Raw genomic sequence first — 18,452 nt, forward strand, 5'->3', positions numbered from 1 at the left:
TATATGTATATATATAATATATATATACATATATAAATATATATATATATATATATATATATACACATAAATATATATATATATATATATATATACACATAAATATATATATATATATATATATATATATACACATAAATATATATATATATATATATATATATATACACATAAATATATATATATATATATATATATACACATAAATATATATATATATATATATATATATACACATAAATATATATATATATATATATATACACATAAATATATATATATATATATATATATACACATAAATATATATATATATATATATATATATACACAAATATATATATATATATATATATATATACACATAAATATATATATATATATATATATACACATAAATATATATATATATATATATATATACACATAAATATATATATATATATATATATATACACATAAATATATATATATATATATATATACACATAAATATATATATATATATATATATATATACACATAAATATATATATATATATATATATATATATACACATAAATATATATATATATATATATACACATAAATATATATATATATATATATATATACACATAAATATATATATATATATATATATACACATAAATATATATATATATATATATATATATATTTATATACATATATATATATATATATATATATATATATATATATATATTTATATACATATATATATACACATACATGTATATATATACACATACATATATATATATATACACACACACACATTTTTTTAAATTTATTCTGGAAAAAACTGATGATTGCCAAAAAAACATTTGAGAAAACAAACACATTGAGATATTTAGATATGGCTTTCTTTTCTTCACTCAGAGGGACTTTGAGATTTGTGAGAAAGAATTCTCTTCAAACTAGAAATATGAACTGAAAGCTCCCAATGTGTTGGCTCTACTCATGGTATATAACAATAGTTTTTATTCAGGCAGTAGATTAAGTTTACCATCCCAGAGCAGGAACAATACATCAGTATAGTTTTCATTAACTAAATTTCACTTGCAAGACCTTGATCAACACAGAATTCATTTTGCTAAAGGTTCTGCTGGACAATATCAGATCTGAAGCCACATAGCTGTGAAATTGTGAAGTAATCTTTCTAATCTCACATTCACACCTGTAGCTTAGGAACTAAGATAAAGAGTAGATAATTTGGTTCTGATAAGTATAATATTAAACTAATTTGAGAGAATTGTATAAAGCCTTAAATCTGCCTTAGTCAAATGTTTTGCCCCTTGATTTGATAAATACCTTAGTCAAACTCAAACTTCAGGATTCAATAATTGTGTTTAAGCCTCTCACATATGCGCAATGGCCTTCCTTATATCAATCAATGCATTTAAACCATCTCGTATCTTAATATTCAATTTCACAGAGAAAATTAGCTGTCAGAGACTTGGAAGACTACATAAGGCTTAATTATAGTCAAGGTTTAATGGCAATCTGATATGCAGTAATTACTTAGGAAAAACAGTCTTTACTTTGAAAGCAATTAGAATATCAATTTCCGATTTTTGTCTATGTTCTAAATTTGCCTATATTGACATTGCTTTTCATCTTCCAAGAAGTTGTAAAATAAGTACAAGTAAATAACTAGGATGACTAAATCAACTACTTCTCTCTCCATGAATATGTAGCTCTACATCATAGTTAGAAGGAAGTTATTCATAGAGGATGATTATTAGATGGTAAATCTTGAATTAAAAGTAATTTAGATAATAAATTACCATTATTTAGGTAATGTACTTTATCTAAAGTGTTATATAATGTTACATTATGTAAGTGTTCCATAATATTACAGGTAAAATACTATACTTGAATTAAACAGCATAAGTTATTTTTTAATAATAAAATATATAATGGTATAATACATGTGAAAAGTCACTATATATACATATACACAAATATACATATACACATATATACATGTATTCACACATACATACATACATACATACATGCATACAAACATACATGCACATATGTATATGTATAAAATGTTGTTGGCACTCCATCGCTTACGACATCGAGCGTTCCAGTTGATCCGATCAACAGAACAGCCTGCTCATGAAATTAACGTGCAAGTGGCTGAGCACTCCACAGACATGTGTACCCTTAACGTAGTTCTCGGGGATATTCAGCATGACACAGTGTGACAAGGCTGACCCTTTGAATTACAGGCACAGCAGAAACAGGAAGTAAGAGTGAGAGAAAGTTGTGGTGAAAGAGTACAGCAGGGTTCGCCACCATCCCCTGCCGGAGCCTTGTGTAGCTTTAGGTGTTTTCACTCAATAAACACTCACAACGCCTGGTCTGGGAATTGAAACCGCGATCCTATGATCGCGAGTCCGCTGCCCTAACCACTAGGCCATTGTGCCTCCACATGTATAAAATATGTATACAGTGAATGGATAAAAAAGAGAAAGTGGCACTCAGCACAGTTAGGAGTAACATACGTCTTTTAATAACAGTTGACCCAACTCCATAAAACTTCAAGTTTTGTGACTAGAATGTGTGCATCTTATAAGAGGTCGGATGGACACATCCAACATACCTATGAAACAAGTGGAGCTGAGCCAAACTGTTATTAATAGATACATATATATGTGTATGTGCATATGCATGCATATATGTGTATGTGTGTGCCGATATACATACATATATATATATATATATTTCAAAATATAACCACATGTGGATCGTTGTTGAGTTTTTGCTCCAAATTCCTTTTGTCTTGGACTTTCCTCTGTCTCCTGTTTCTGGCGAAGAGCTTTGCTCGAAACATAAAACCACCTTTCTTTCCTTCCCTGAGCGTCTGCTAATATCTTGCATTTACCACGTCCTTGCACTGTTGTTTTTTCTTGTGTTTGTTCTTCGTTTTGGGGATTTACTATATATATATATTCATAATCAGGTATCTGGTGCATCTCCAGTCGATGCACCTGGTGACTTATATATATATATATATATATATATATATATATATATATAGTTTTAGAGAAAAGAACTTTATGCTGTGAAACTTAATTTAATTTTAATTTTTTATAAATTGAATTTAAAGGAGTTTTTACCTGTAAATTTGGATTTTTATCTCTAATATTATTATTATTATCATTATTATATATATATATATATATATATATATATATATATATATATATGTATACATTTGTGTATCTGTGTGTGTGTGTAGTTTTTATAAATGTATTTACATGTATGTCTGTCTGTATTTATGTACATGCATGTGTGTGTGTGTGTGTGTGTGTGTGTGTGTGTGTGTGTGTGTGTGTGTGTGTATTGACCTGCTTAATACCATCAGCACACGTTTTATAAACATTGATTCAGCAACCACCTAAGTTATGCAATTAATATTAGTTTCAAATTTTGTTACAAGACAAACGATTTCGTGGGGAGTGAGTAAGTCAACCCCAATGTTCACCTGGCATTTAATTTATAAACTATGAAAAGATGAATGGCAAATGAACCTCAGGGGAATCTGAACTCAGAATGTAAAGACAGACGAAATGCTACTAAGCATTTTGCTTGGTGTACTAATGGTTCTGCCAGTTCATTGGCTTAATTTTAGGGAATTAACATTGTTTCCCCAAAATAGTAGTTTTTATAAAACTAAATAGTCAAAGCCTAGTACCTTGAAAAGGCCCTGAATTCTAGTTGATCTAGGAAAGCTTTGCATCAGCTACCTGTATCACACTGTAATACCAGGTTGTATTAGCACTCATTTCATATACATACCTACGTACATGCAAACACATATAATATATATAAGTATATATGTGTGTTTATATATATACATGTATGTTAAATATATAATATATATATATATATATATATATATATATATATATATATATATATATATGACATATATATTACATCTATGTGTGTGAATATGTATATATATATATATATATATATATATATATATATATATATATATAGCCTGAACAGGATAAACTACCTCTACCTACACTTTTTTCTGCAAAATAGGGATAGTTTATCCTGTTCAGGCTATATTATTAGCATTATTCTGCGATTGAGAATTTAAAATCACTTCTTTAACTTTCTAAGACATCTCAACGCTTCTAAAAGCAAACTTCATTTGTTTAGTTTACGTTTGTCGTAATTTGAATTTAATATATATATATATATATATATATATATATGTGTGTCTTATAGAAGAATCAGCTGTTTCTGCTATAAGACACAGTGGACTCATAGTTGAGTGCCTCAATAACACCTTATAGCTTCATTGGCACCTCGAATATAATGTGCAGAAGCTCTAGTAAAGTTATAAGGTGTAATTCAGGCACTCAACTAGGAGTCCAATGCATCTTATAGGTGAAACAACTGGAAACTAATGAAGTTCATAAGATAATCATTTTTTTATTACTGCTCTATACTTGTCTAACACTTTGTTCTGAAACATGTATATATATTGAATTCTACACTAGGTTATTAGTCTCACAATACCTGTGTGAAATATATATATATATATATATATATATATATATATATTTATATATGATTTTATTCTTTTACTTGTTTCAGTCATTTTACTATGGTTATGCTGGAGCACTGCTTTGAAGGCTTTTAGTCAAACTAATCGACCCCAAGATTTATTTTTTAAACCTAGTATTTATTCTATCAGTCTCTTTTGCTGAACTGCTAAGTTTTGGGAACATGAACACACCAGCACCGATTGTGAAGTTGTGATGAGGATACAAACACCGACACAAAGACACACACACTGTGGAACTGAATCCAGAACCATGTGGTTGGGAAGCAAGCTTCTTAGTCCCCTAGTTGCCTCAAAATAATATATATATATATATATATGTAGATATATGTATATACACACACACACACACACACATATAAGAGTTATATGTGTATATAATGCACAATGCTGAAACTATTTTTTCATATAACCTTTATTCCTGAATCCATGTCTTAGGACTGAACTATTAAAAAATTGTTTGTCTTTTGAGTTGACCATCAAATCTAGCTTAATTACATGTACTACTCAAAATACATTGTTATGCACATTATCAAAATTTTTATTTGAACTAATTAGTTAAAAAGATTATTGAATATTTTACTCAGAATCAGAGAAACCAAAAGCTGTAATTATTCTTGAAACATAAATTGTATAGATTATATAGAAAGAAAATCAATTGTCCATTTTCTGTTTTAAACAAAATATTAATCTTAATTTATCTGAAGCTGAAAATAATAAATGAAACCTGCTAAAAATGTTTAAGTACTGATTTCGGTTTTTATTGTTTAAAAAGTCAAGAGCAGTGGATTAGTAGAACCATTAGAATGTTAGGAAAAAATGTCTTGTGGTAATTTGTTCTGATATATGTTCTAAGTTGAGATCCTACCAATGACAAGTTTGCCGTCCATCTCTCCAATTTGGTGAAATAATGGACTAGTGAAGGACTGCATTCAACAGTATTTATGATGCTCCTTCCTTGTACCTAAACTAGAAACATTTCCATCTTTTATCTTTTACTTGTTTCAGTCATTAGACTGTGGCTACCCTGGGGTACTACCTCGGAGAGCTTTTAGCCGAATGTATCAACCTCAGCACTTTTTCTTTAAAGACCGAGACTTACTTTCTTGGTCTCTTTTGCCAACTTCTAAGTTACAGAGATGTAAGCACACCAGCACCAGTTGTCAAAGTGATGGGTTTGGGGGACAAACACAGACACAAAGAAACATACACACATAAATATATTTATATATATATATATATATATATATATATAGGAATATACAATGAGCTGCTTTCAGCTTCTGTCTACCAAATCCACTCACAAGGCTTTCATCAGCCCGAGACTATTGCTGAAGACACTTGCAGTAGGACTGAACCCTGAACCATGGGATTGGGAAGCAAACTTCTTACCATACAGCCATGCTTGTACCTATATCTAAAACTCAAAAGCACCAGATTGGCAGAATCATTAGAGCATTGGAAAAATGCTTTGTGTAATTTGTTCCATGTCTTAATATTCTGAAATTGAATCCTGGCGGCATCAACTTTGCTTATTATCCTTTCAGGGTTAACAAAATAAAGTATTACTCAGCACAGGAGTTAATTTAATTGGTTTCCTTGACTCCCTAAATTTCAGTTTTTGTACTTGTATTACAAAAAAGGAAATTTAAGAATTTAAGCAGTAAGCTTACTGTAACAGTTGGTAGTACGTCATTTTCACATAACTCAATTGATAATTTAGTTACATGTTCTAAAATGACTGTACTTAATATTTATACTTAAGGCATTTATGTTAAAAATCTATGGTTTTCATATAACAAAAAAATTATTCATCCTTAATAACATTCATTTTACAATTTATAATATATAACATATTTAAAAAAAACTCTCTTTAATTTCTTACTGGTATCTTTGATGCTAAATGAAGTTTACTAATTTTGATTCAAATAACGTGGCAAGCGGACAGAATCGTCCACACATCAGACAAAATGCTTAAAAGCATTTCGACTATTGTTATATTCTGAGTTCAAATTCTGTAGAGTTCAAGTTTGCCTTTCATCTTTTCAGGTTGATGAAATAAATACCAGTTGCATACTGGGGTAGATGAAATAAGTACCAGTTGTGTACTGGGATTCAATGTAATCAACTAGCTCCCTCCCCCAAAATTTCAGGACTTGTGCTTGGGGTTATTTTTAAAGCAAATTCAAGAATGACAACAGAATATTTTCTGTTTAGGGGATTCAGTCTTGAGAGTGTAAAATACAATATTGGTTAAATAAGTCATCATAATATACTTGAGGTCTCACTCAATATGAACTCTAACTAGCATTAACTGATTTTAATAGCAGTCTCACGATAAAACTGTTCAATAAAACTAAGATCTTCTAGAATTAGGAAAATTTTGCATTAAGTATCAAATCCAGATTTAATAGCAGTGAGGAATTCCTCTATATACTTTGGGTGAGAGATTGTCTTTCTTTCTTTTTTTCATTGTTCTAGGAAAATCAATTTATTTTGTAACCCTTTAGTGGTCGACGAAACTCATCTAAAAGAAAAATAATTTTATATCAATTTTTTTAAAAAAAGAATTCATGCTTTATTTTGAAATGGTAGATTTATGGGGAAACTGTTTATATATCTTCTGACATCACTTTAAAATTCAGTGATGTAGTATACATGGATGCATACAACACATTTATCATCATCACCATCATCACCATCATCCTCATCATCATAACCACCACCACCACTACCGCCACCACCACCACCACCACTACCACCACCACCACCACCACCACCACCACTACCATCATCATCGTCTTTTTTTATTAACTTGCATCATTGAGTACTTTCTAAATCTAGAGAATTTATTAATATTCTTCTGAAATTAAAAAAAATTTTAATCCTTACTTTGCTAGAGAATTTTGTACCTGTATTCAATATATTTTCTTCTGACATTTGGAAATGATAACAAAAAAATAATTTACAGAGCTGGATTTTTTTTTTTGCTATAAGTACATTTAGTTTATCTGATATATAAAGGTATAGAACACCCAACCTATATCAAAGATTCTATTGCAAACTTTATTATTTAATGATACATTAACAAAATTTGTTGCTCTTGATATTTACTAGCCAGTGATTAAAAATAAGCTATAAGATATTATCTTTTCTAAATATAGCTTTAATTATTCTGTCATCTTGTCATCTACTTAACCTAAGCCTTACTTCATCAAACAATACTTCTGTTATACATTCATTTTATAAAACTTTATTATCTGTATATTAATTGTATCTATATTTTACTTTGAGATAAATCATCATTTATTTAAGAATGTAACGATCCAAAAGTATTTTCTTCTTTACCTTATTTCATACTCATTATAAATTAAATTCCCATGATGCTTATAATAACCTGCTGATGAAAAAATACTGTAATTGTTTTTTTTTTTACTTTCACAATATATATGCACTTTTGAGATCACGTTTCAAACGATAAAGTAGGTAACAGTTTTAACAGTTTTAAAGAAATTTAATTGTATGTCACAATGCATAAATATTCTATCTTAGTCAGAGAATATCAATGTAAACTTATCTAGAGGGTGAAAACCTTCAACAACACTAATGCTATTTTCCACACTATTGCTACAGTGTCATTAGATGATAATAATAATAATAATAATAATAATAATAATAATAATAATAATGGTGATGATGTTTCAAATTTTGACACAAGGCCAGTAGTTTCAGGGGTTATTATTATATTATTATCATTATCATTATTATTATTATTATTAGTTGATATATATATATATATATATATATATATATATATATATATATATATATATATATATATATATATATATACATATATATACAAATTAAAAGGGTAAGGGATTATCAATTTATTAATTTATTAATAAATCAACAATTAATAATTTTTACCAAGCCCTTCGGTATGTAAGCACCATTATCATTGGAGAACTTATTTAAAAGTTCAAATATATTTATAAACATAATTAAGGGATCAGCAAATATTTGCTTCACCTCACATACCGAAGTTCAGAAATAGCAGCTAAAAAAGCTAAAAAAGCTGAGACTCCAACAGATAGCATTACTTGTAACTCACAAAGCCTTTGTGAGTTACAAGTAATGCTATCTGTTGGAGTTTCAGCTTTTTTAGCTGCTATTTCTGAACTTCGGTATGTGGTGAAGCAAATATTTGCTGATCCCTTAATTATGTTTATATATATATATATATATATATATATATATATATATATATAAAACGACACAATTTATTCTTTAGTTTTACAAAATTTCACGGCTTAGAAGCATAAAGACATCTTGTATGCTTTTATATTCCTTTGACTTTAACTGATAGTTGATATAATATTTTTCCATAAATATCTCAAAATAAATATTATGAACAATCAGTTCAATTTGAAGAGATACCAAAGATTTTTTTTAAATGATATTTTCCTTAAATATGCACAAGGCAAGCATGTTTGTGTGGCTAAGAACTTTGCTTCACAGCTATGTGGTCTCAGATTCATTCCCACTGCGCAGCCGGAACTGAACTTAAACCCATAATTTCAACACCTGCCTCATATCAGCAAAAACAATAAGGAAGTCTTTCATATATACGGAAGTCTTACATATCAACAAAAACAATAAGGAAGTCTTTCACACACACTGATATATATATCAGTGTGTGTGAGTGTATGTTTGTGTGTGAATGTGCATACATGCCTGTATGTATATGTATGAACATTTTCATTTCTGCTTCTTGCTGCAGATTATCTGAGTGAAAAAAATGGTATTGTGTTTACATTCTTTGTAAATAATATGTCCCTTAGTTCTGAGCTCTCATTGTGGTGGAATAAAAAGAATCCCTTACTTGCTCGTATAGCAAAAAAAAAAAAGGTTATCAACAGAAAAACACATTTTGCTGTAGAAATATTGCCCCATGTAAGTGTCAATCCAACTTATGCTAACATAGAACAATGAATGTAAAACAAAACAAATAGTTAAGTTTTAGGTGCAGGAGTGGCTGTGTGGTAAGAAGCTTGCTTCCCAACCATATGGTTCCAGGTTCAGGCCCACTACATGGCACCTTGGGAAAGTGTCTTCTATTTTCCTCGGGTCAACCAACGTAGATTTGGCAGATGGAAACTGAAAGAAGCCCATCATATATATATATATATATATATATATATATATGTATGTATGTATGCATGTATGCTTTTGTATGTCGATGTTTGTCCCCATCATCGCTTGACAATCAATGCTGGTGTGCTTATATCCTCAGTCCCTGTAACTTAGCGATTCAGCAAAAGAGACCAATAGAATAAGTACTAGGCTTACAAAGAATAAGTCCTGGGGTAGATTTGTTCAACTAAAGGCGGTGTTCTAGCATGGCCACAGTCAAATGACTGAAGCAAATAAAAGAATAAAAGAAAAGTTGTTTTTAATATAAATATCCTGCTCCGTACATACACATATGCATACATATACATATAAGCATATACATGTCAATTGTGGAACACGACTGTCACAATATAAACCTGACGATTGCATAATGCATGAAAGTACTAGTTTCTTTCAACATTGTAAAATTGTAAAAATTGTAAATAATAAATTGTGAAAATCAGACTAGGTTGGAATTTTATTGATTAACCCTTTCGTTACCGTATTTATTCTCAGATGCTCTTTGTTTCTTTCAATTATATTAAATATAACAAAGACTTTGGTAAAATAACTTAGTTATCATTCAGCTAGTGTTAGGAATATATATTGCAACTAAGGTTTAATGGAAGATCTTAATTCAAAACTTATGAAAAGAAAACATTTGTACTACAAAGCTAGAGCTGGTTTCAGCCGGGTTGGTAACGAAAGGGTTAATATATATTCTCCTATACACAATCATACAAGCTTAGATATCTATCGATCTATCTATCTATATATATGTATATGTGTGTCTGTGTGAGTGTGTGTTGTGTGTGTATGTGTTTGTGTGTGCATGTGTGTGTGTATTTACATACACATGCAAACACATATATATACATATATATATATATATATATATGCATATGTGTATATACACATACATGCACATATACAGACACACACACACATGCACACACACATGATATATGGATATCATTCTCAGCCAGCTATTCTTCATGAACTGGTTTTCTTAAGATGAAATTATTAAACATCTTTGTTTCCTATGACATTTTTTTGTTTCTTTTTAGTTATAAAAACTTTTACATTTGTATGCAGTTTTATATTTCACAGTTTCTAAATATTTATAATACTTCCTTTTGCTTGATATATTTAAGTAATATAGTAGTTGAATAAATATAGCATATGGTTAATTTTATGCAATAAGAATTTTGCTACTTTTACATTTAATATTTTTAAACCAATTTGTATTCAAGTCAAAGATTTATCTTCAATATTTTCCTTGTTTATATTTTGTTCTCCTTCATTCCTGGTTAATGAAATCTGCCTTTACAGATCATTAGAATAATATATTTTTAATTATGCTTTGATAATTACTGTGGTATTTGAGTACATCTCTATTTCCCCATATTCGGAACTTTTCTTTCCTTTTCTTTCACAACCTTCAATCCATCAATCACACCATTCTACTTTCCTTTCAATAATTCTTTACAAAAAAGTTTAATTTTTCTTTACAACAAAATCATCCTCTAGAAAAATTTGTTTTGTAAGGTGTTTTATAACAATATTATTAATTATTCGTAACAAACCTGTTTGTTTCTCTTCTCTTTCTGTTATTATCTCTAAGTAATCTGCGTACAAATCTGATCAGCAGTTTTCATTTGTCATTTCTGTTCACATTGTTCTGTATTTAAAATGCTGATCTACATTTCCTGATATTACCCTTAACTATTTCCCATGCTAGCTTCTGATGTGTTCACCATTCAAAATTATCCAGTATATTATAATCTTCAGCATTGAGATAAAATTGGAGCAAAAATTCTTTTGTATATCCTCGAATTTATTTCTTCCAAAATACATATTATAAAACTTCTTTTCTATTTCTTTCATAATTCAGCCTTTTATTGTTGGGATGGGTTTTTTTTGTCTTTTTTTTTTTGCATATTGATAATTTATTGTTGAAATGGTTTCTAGTGTATATTCCAAAAGTCTATCATGCTGCAAGTAAAATAGAGAAAAAAGGTATAGTTGCAGGAAGACCAGATTATGGTCTTTCAGACTTCAAATTTTGCTGAAAATATTCTTTACTCTTCACCCTCTGAGCCCGATTAAGAAAAAATATTAGCAATATTATAGGAACTGGACAAAAACCACACATGTCAATTGCTCTCCTTGGCATTCTTCCATAACCTCTATCCTATGTTCTTTATTTATAAATTTTCATATTTTTTAGTGGATTGAGAAATTTATGAGACTCCAATTTTAGCAGCCCACGTGATTATGTAGTTTACCCAATTCATAGCATTGTTCTTGAGATTTATCATTTTTCATTATTTTATTCAATCAAAATCCTTGATTACATAATTCGAATATTCAGCTATTTTGTAAATTCTTAATTTATTTTTTTTAACAAACCTAAGAATGAAAGAATGTAACTGATCATATAATAAAGTTCAAATTCTGTGTTTATGGCAAAAAAAAAAAAGAAAATGAACTGTCTCATAAGTCTTATAGCTTCATTAAATATTAAATTGTAAATATTAGAAAACTGAAATTGTTCTACACGTGCGCACGTGTGTGTGTGTGTGTGTGTGTGTACATGTGTGTGTGTATGCATGTGTGTGTGTTTGTACATGCTCCTACTTATGCTTGTGCATCACTTCAGGTTCAGTCCTTCAAGATTACCATGCAACATTTTGGGCCGGCATTTTGTTCTATAGCTCTGAACTGACCAATGTCTTATGAGGGAATTTGTTAGATGGAAACTGAAAGAAGCTTTTCAAGCCTTATGTATGTATGTGTGTGTGTGTGTGTGTGTGTGTGTATGTATCTGTGTATGTGTATGTATGTATGTGTGGGTGTTTGTATATGTGTGTAGGAATATATGCCTGTCTGTGACTCTGAGTATGTTTACAAAACTACATATTACTATTTGTAGCTCAGCAATAATTTTGGACTGTCATTATTTCTGGTTGAACTCTAACTGGCTATGTTTAATGACATCTTCTTTCAACAAATTGTTTGGTAGCTCTGTGCTTTCAAATAATTATGGAATATAAAAAAAGACTTTGTTTTTGTATTTGGTTTGCAAGATTCCTTATGTGAATTCGTGTATTGAAACAAATTTTGCTGTGTCTAGGAAGAGTCATTATACCAATATTATTAACACATGCACTGGCTCAATTCTACTCTTTTATTGTTAGTCAATTGGTTAAATGCCCAACTACAAATTGATTGTTTGTTTGATTTGATTAAACAGTAACTCATTTATTTGTTTTGTTTTTGTTTGTCAAAGCTCTTTCATTGCGACTTGCAACCTTTCTGTGGAGGTGCAATGGCCGAGTGGTTAGGGCAGCGGACTCGTGGTCATAGGATCGCCGTTTTGATTCCCAGACCGGGCGTTGTGAGTGTTTATTGAGCGAAAACACCTAAAGTTCCACGAGGCTCCGGCAAGGGATGGTGGCGTACCCTGCTGTACTCTTCCACCACAACTTTCTCTCACTCTTACTTCCTGTTTCTCTTGTACCTGTATTTCAAAGGGTCAGCCTTGTCACACTGTGTCACGCTGAATATCCCCGAGAACTACGTTATGAGTACACGTGTCTGTGGAGTGCTCAGCCACTTGCATGTTAATTTCACGAGCAGGCTGTTCCGTTGATCGGATCAATTGGAACCCTCATTGTTGTAAGCGACAGAGTGCCAACAACAAGCAACCTTTACAGTTACTTTTTTCTTAGTCTGTTACAGAGGCTGCATTTGTCTGCCTGGGACTTTGTTGTGTGCGTGTATGACAGTGTGCACACGTGATTGCATATGTATGTATGTATTCTGTTTATTCATGTGTGTGTGTGTGTGTGTGTCTGAATGTGTACTTCTGCTTTCTTGTGCATGCATGCTTGAGTGTGTCTATGTGCATATGAGCTTGTGTGTGTATGCATGTGTGCCTATATATACTTGTGTGTGTATGTGTGTGGATGGTCATGTGTGTTGGTCTCCTTGTGTGTGTGTGTGTGTGTGTGTGTGTGTGTGCACATCTGTCTGTACTATCTATTTACCAACCTACCTATATCTATCTACCTACATACCTACTTATCTACCTACGTACCTACTTATCCACCTACTCACCTATTTGCTTGCCTATCTTCCCACCTATCTACCTACCTACATAATTAACTAAGTAATTAACAATCTATATAACTAATCTAACCATCTAAAATTTATCTACTTACCTATCTAACTACCTATCTATTTACCTGCTTGACTGCCTACTTATGAATGTACCTATGTATGTATGCTGTGTGGGTGGTATCTACGGTATTGTGGTATCTTTATCTTTTTGCTCTAATAAAGCAAACCAGTACTCAAAAGCATTCTGGCCACAACGATTCTGCCTCTTTTAATTTTTCAAGATTCTGAGACCTCTATATTTGTCACAAGACAATGAATTTCCTTCTGTAAAATTCTCTAACTCTCCAACGTACTAACTTGGGCAAGGTAGTTTTTCTAGATGACCACTAGTTAGCCATGCATGCATGCCTCTCATCTGCACAACACTAGTGTTGTTCAAAGAAAGGCAAGAGTTGATACAGATTAACACCAATGTTCTTTCAGGCATTGTCATCAGAATTCAAAGAGATGGACCAAATAGCAAACAGCATTAAGATAGCTGCTCTAACTGTTCAAACTGGCATTGAGTACTTTATCAATCCCATTATGATAAAAGGCAGAGTCGACCTCAGGTCTGAAAGCTGATAATTCTCTAATAATTCTGCTAATTTTCCACCTTGCATGCATAATCTATCTAGAATGACATTATGTAGTGTGTGCTTTCCATTTTAAGTTTAATAAGATGGGGTTAGAGATAGATTACATTTGGATGCTAATCCTCTCAGATTAGGCAATACCTAGAGATTCTATGGTGGTGGGCAAAATTATTAGTGGTATTTCACCTCTCACTACAATTCCTTTGAGGTCAACTTTGCCTTCTCAACCTTTCAGGTTGACAGAATAAGTAACAGTCAATTATTGGCTTTGTACCGAAAGTTGAAGCATTTGTTATTATTGTTATTAAGGCAGCAAGCTGACAGAACCATTATCATGTCAGACACAGTGCTTAGCAGCATTTCATCTGTCTTTATATTCTGAGTTCAAATTTTGCCAAGGTTGAGTTTGCCTTTCAGGGTCAACAAAATAAGCACTAGTTCTGTACTGAGATTTATGTAACTGACTGATCCCCTTCCCCCCAAGTTTCAGGCCTTCTACCTATAGTTGAAAGGGTTATTGTTTCTTTTATTATCATTATTATTATTATTATTATCATCATCATCCTCATCATTATTATTATTATTATTATTATTATTATTTCATTTATTAGTATTATCATTATCAGTATTATTATTATTATTATTATTATTAATAATAATAATATTTCAAGGTCAATAAAATAAGTACCAGTTGAGAACTGGGGTCGATGTGACTTCCTTCACCCCTCAAAGTTGCTGAACTCGTGTCAAAATTAGAAAGAATTATTAACTTCTGTAAATTAAAATGACAACGCTGTGTATGTAGACAAAAATAAAATGAAATGTTTAGTGCTCCTTCAAGTGCAAATTAAAAATCATTGAATTAAAGAAAGGAAATTTTTATCTATCTGAGGAAAATAAGAACTATTGCATAATCTTTATTGAATTGCTGAAGCACCATTGAAAATTTTTTCATGTAGAGTTTAAAGAGTAAGTCTACACAATTCAGCTCAACTTCACTCAGATTACAGACAATGCTAAACAGACAAACACAAGACCTAAGTGAAATGAACTAAGAATGAACTAAGAATAAAAAACCTGTTTAGAAACTCGATTTGTCAGGTTAAAATTCTATAGAATAGGCATGAAAAATATCTTCTAAGTTTTAAAATACAGTAATTTATTTAAAAGGCATCTATCAAATAAAATTCTTAACACACTTCTACCAGTATAACATATAACTAAATAATACTCTAAGCAATTTAGAATGATAATTGAAATTTTATGGTTAATTAAATGTTTTATCACAATTTAGTGTGAAGAAAGTTTTGTGTAGTTTCTTTAGTATTTATTTTCACTTGCCATTTTTCAAGTAAATTGATTTGTATAAAAACTTGTTTACATAATTATGAATCATATAGTTCTTTACACATTCACAAAGATTGTTCTCTATTGTTGTGTGGTATCAAAGAGTTGAAATAAAAATGATATTTAAGCTGTTAGAATTCCTTTTTTTTTCTTTTGAAAAAGCATTTAACTATTTAGTTTAATCAGATAAGACTAAAACTTACTTTTGAATATAGAATATTCTTCATGTTCATCACTTTATAGAAAAAGTTGTAGTACATTCATATCCTATTGAAGTATATTGTTTTTTTAGTAAAGTAAGGGGAGTTCCAAGTAGAAGATTCAGGATCTAAGTTTTATATATATATATATATATATATATATATATATATATATATATATATATATATATTACCTTTTACTAGTTTCATTCATTAGACTGTGGCCATACTAGTGCACTGCCTCAAAGCAATTTTGTTAAACAAATCAACCCCAGTACTTTTTTTCATTAGCCTTGTACTTTTTCTAATGCTCCCTTTTGCCAGACAGCTAAGTTATGAGGACTTGGACACATCAACACTGGTTGTCAAGTGGTGGTGGAGCCAAACACAGATACAAACGCATGCACACACACACACACACACACACACACACACACATAGCTGTATATACAAAGGGATTCTCTCAGTTTCCATCTCTACCAAATCTGCTCACAATGGTGCAGTGCAGTGGGACTGAACCCAGAACCATGTGGTTAGAAAGCAAATTTCTTACCACACAACCATGCCTGCATCTCTCTTTCTTGCTCTCTCTCTTTCTTGCTCTCTCTCTGTCTGTCTCTTTCTCTATATACATATATAGAGAGACAGACAGACAGACAGACAGATAGATAGATATGTATGTATTAATACATGTGTGTGTAATAGACATATATATATATATATATATATATATATATATATATATATATATATATATATATATATATATATACATATATATATATATACATATATATATATATACATATATATATATATATATATATATATATATATATATATATATACATACATATATATATATATATATATATATATATATATATATATATATATATATATATATATATATATATATATATATATATATATATATATATATATATTCTAACATTCATTAACTAGTTGACAAGTAGTTAAACAAAAAACATATTTTGTAGAACAGGAAGCTAAATTTACAGTTAGCAACTTCCCAACTGTAAAGATATCAGTTGAAAACTAATGGCATCAAAGCATAATAATAATTTAAACATTTTTTTTTTTATAAAAGCAGAAAATACTGAATTTGTAGATAAAAAGACATTATTAGAAATAAAAAGTGCCTCATTAAAAATGTATTAACTGTGGGATCAATAAGACCATTTAAGTCTTGTTAAATGCAAAACAGAAAGTGAAAGTAGATAATGAATGATAGGGTATCCAACCAGAAAGAAAATAATAAAATTCAAAAATGAAGCTTATGAGCATAAGGGTGTCTTCTGAATCAGCTAGAAGAGTGATAAAAACCTATCCGACCCATACCAGCATGCAAAAATGATAATAAAATGATAATGAAGATGAAAGGGAAGGGAGATGATGATGATGATGATGATGATGATGATGATGATGATGATGATGATGATTTTAGGATAATAATGAAGTTAAATATACGGAGAAATTAACAAAAATAATTTTTAATTTTATCAAGAGCAGAAAACATCTTATGGGTTTGTTTTTGTTTAGGGAATTAGATTTGTTTGTTAAAATGGAATTCTGTTTCTTTATTTGCATAATTTAAGATACTTTACAATAGTTTACAAAGAAAACTATAATTAGGTATCTTAAAACTCTTGTGCTTGCTCCTATTTTTTTTCAATTTTAACCAATTTACATAAGTAATGGGCTATTATGTACATTGTATGGAATTTGTGTTTTAATGAAGTCAAGTTAGATTTGATGTCAAAGTCACTTTTCTTGAGTTTTCTCGTGATCCTGAATGTCTGAATATTTTAGAATAATATTTACATTGATAGATGGAGAGGAAAAAACAACAGCCTCTTTAAATTACATTATTTTTTTAATTATTTTTATTTATTTACTTATTGAGTAACCATCTGCAAACATTATAGACCACCTATAAAATCTTTAGTTTCATCATTCAGTATCTTTTTACTATCACACAAGATTTTAAAGCTTTTTAAATTTAGACATTTGCAAGAAATTAGATGTTCATGTTTTATATGTTTGCTAAGGTATGTGTGGCTTAGTGGTTGGTGTGTTATTTCTTTACTACCCCCAAGGGGCTGCACACAGAGGGGACAAACAAGGACAGGCAAACGGATTAAGTTGATTATATCGACCCCAGTGCATAACTGGTACTTATTTAATCGACCCCAAAAGGATGAAAGGCAAAGTCGACCTCGGCCGAATTTGAACTCTCAGAATATAGCGGCAGACGAAATACCGCTAAGCATTTCGCCCGGTGTGCTAACGTTTCTGCCAGCTCACCGCCTTTGCTTAGTGGTTGG

General features: G+C 30.1%; 1 protein-coding gene and 1 long non-coding RNA gene across 11 annotated transcripts in view; one reads left to right on the forward strand and one right to left on the reverse strand.

The window, feature by feature from the left end:
* The window catches only part of LOC106878173 (uncharacterized), a 1,399,830-nt gene that overhangs the window by 1,217,254 nt on the left and 164,124 nt on the right, over positions 1 to 18,452 (forward strand). The gene's annotated exons all lie outside the window — the stretch shown is intronic.
* LOC149134327 (uncharacterized) overlaps positions 11,667 to 18,452 on the reverse strand; it is a 118,523-nt gene continuing 111,737 nt past the window's right edge. The window contains exon 3 of the long non-coding RNA XR_016242816.1: positions 11,667 to 11,792. This is a non-coding gene — a long non-coding RNA (uncharacterized LOC149134327). The remainder of the gene's footprint in view (positions 11,793 to 18,452) is intronic.

This window comes from Octopus bimaculoides, chromosome 8 (assembly GCF_046866305.1).
Source record: "Octopus bimaculoides isolate indiv1 chromosome 8, ASM4686630v1, whole genome shotgun sequence".
Taxonomy (NCBI): Eukaryota; Metazoa; Mollusca; class Cephalopoda; order Octopoda; family Octopodidae; genus Octopus; species Octopus bimaculoides.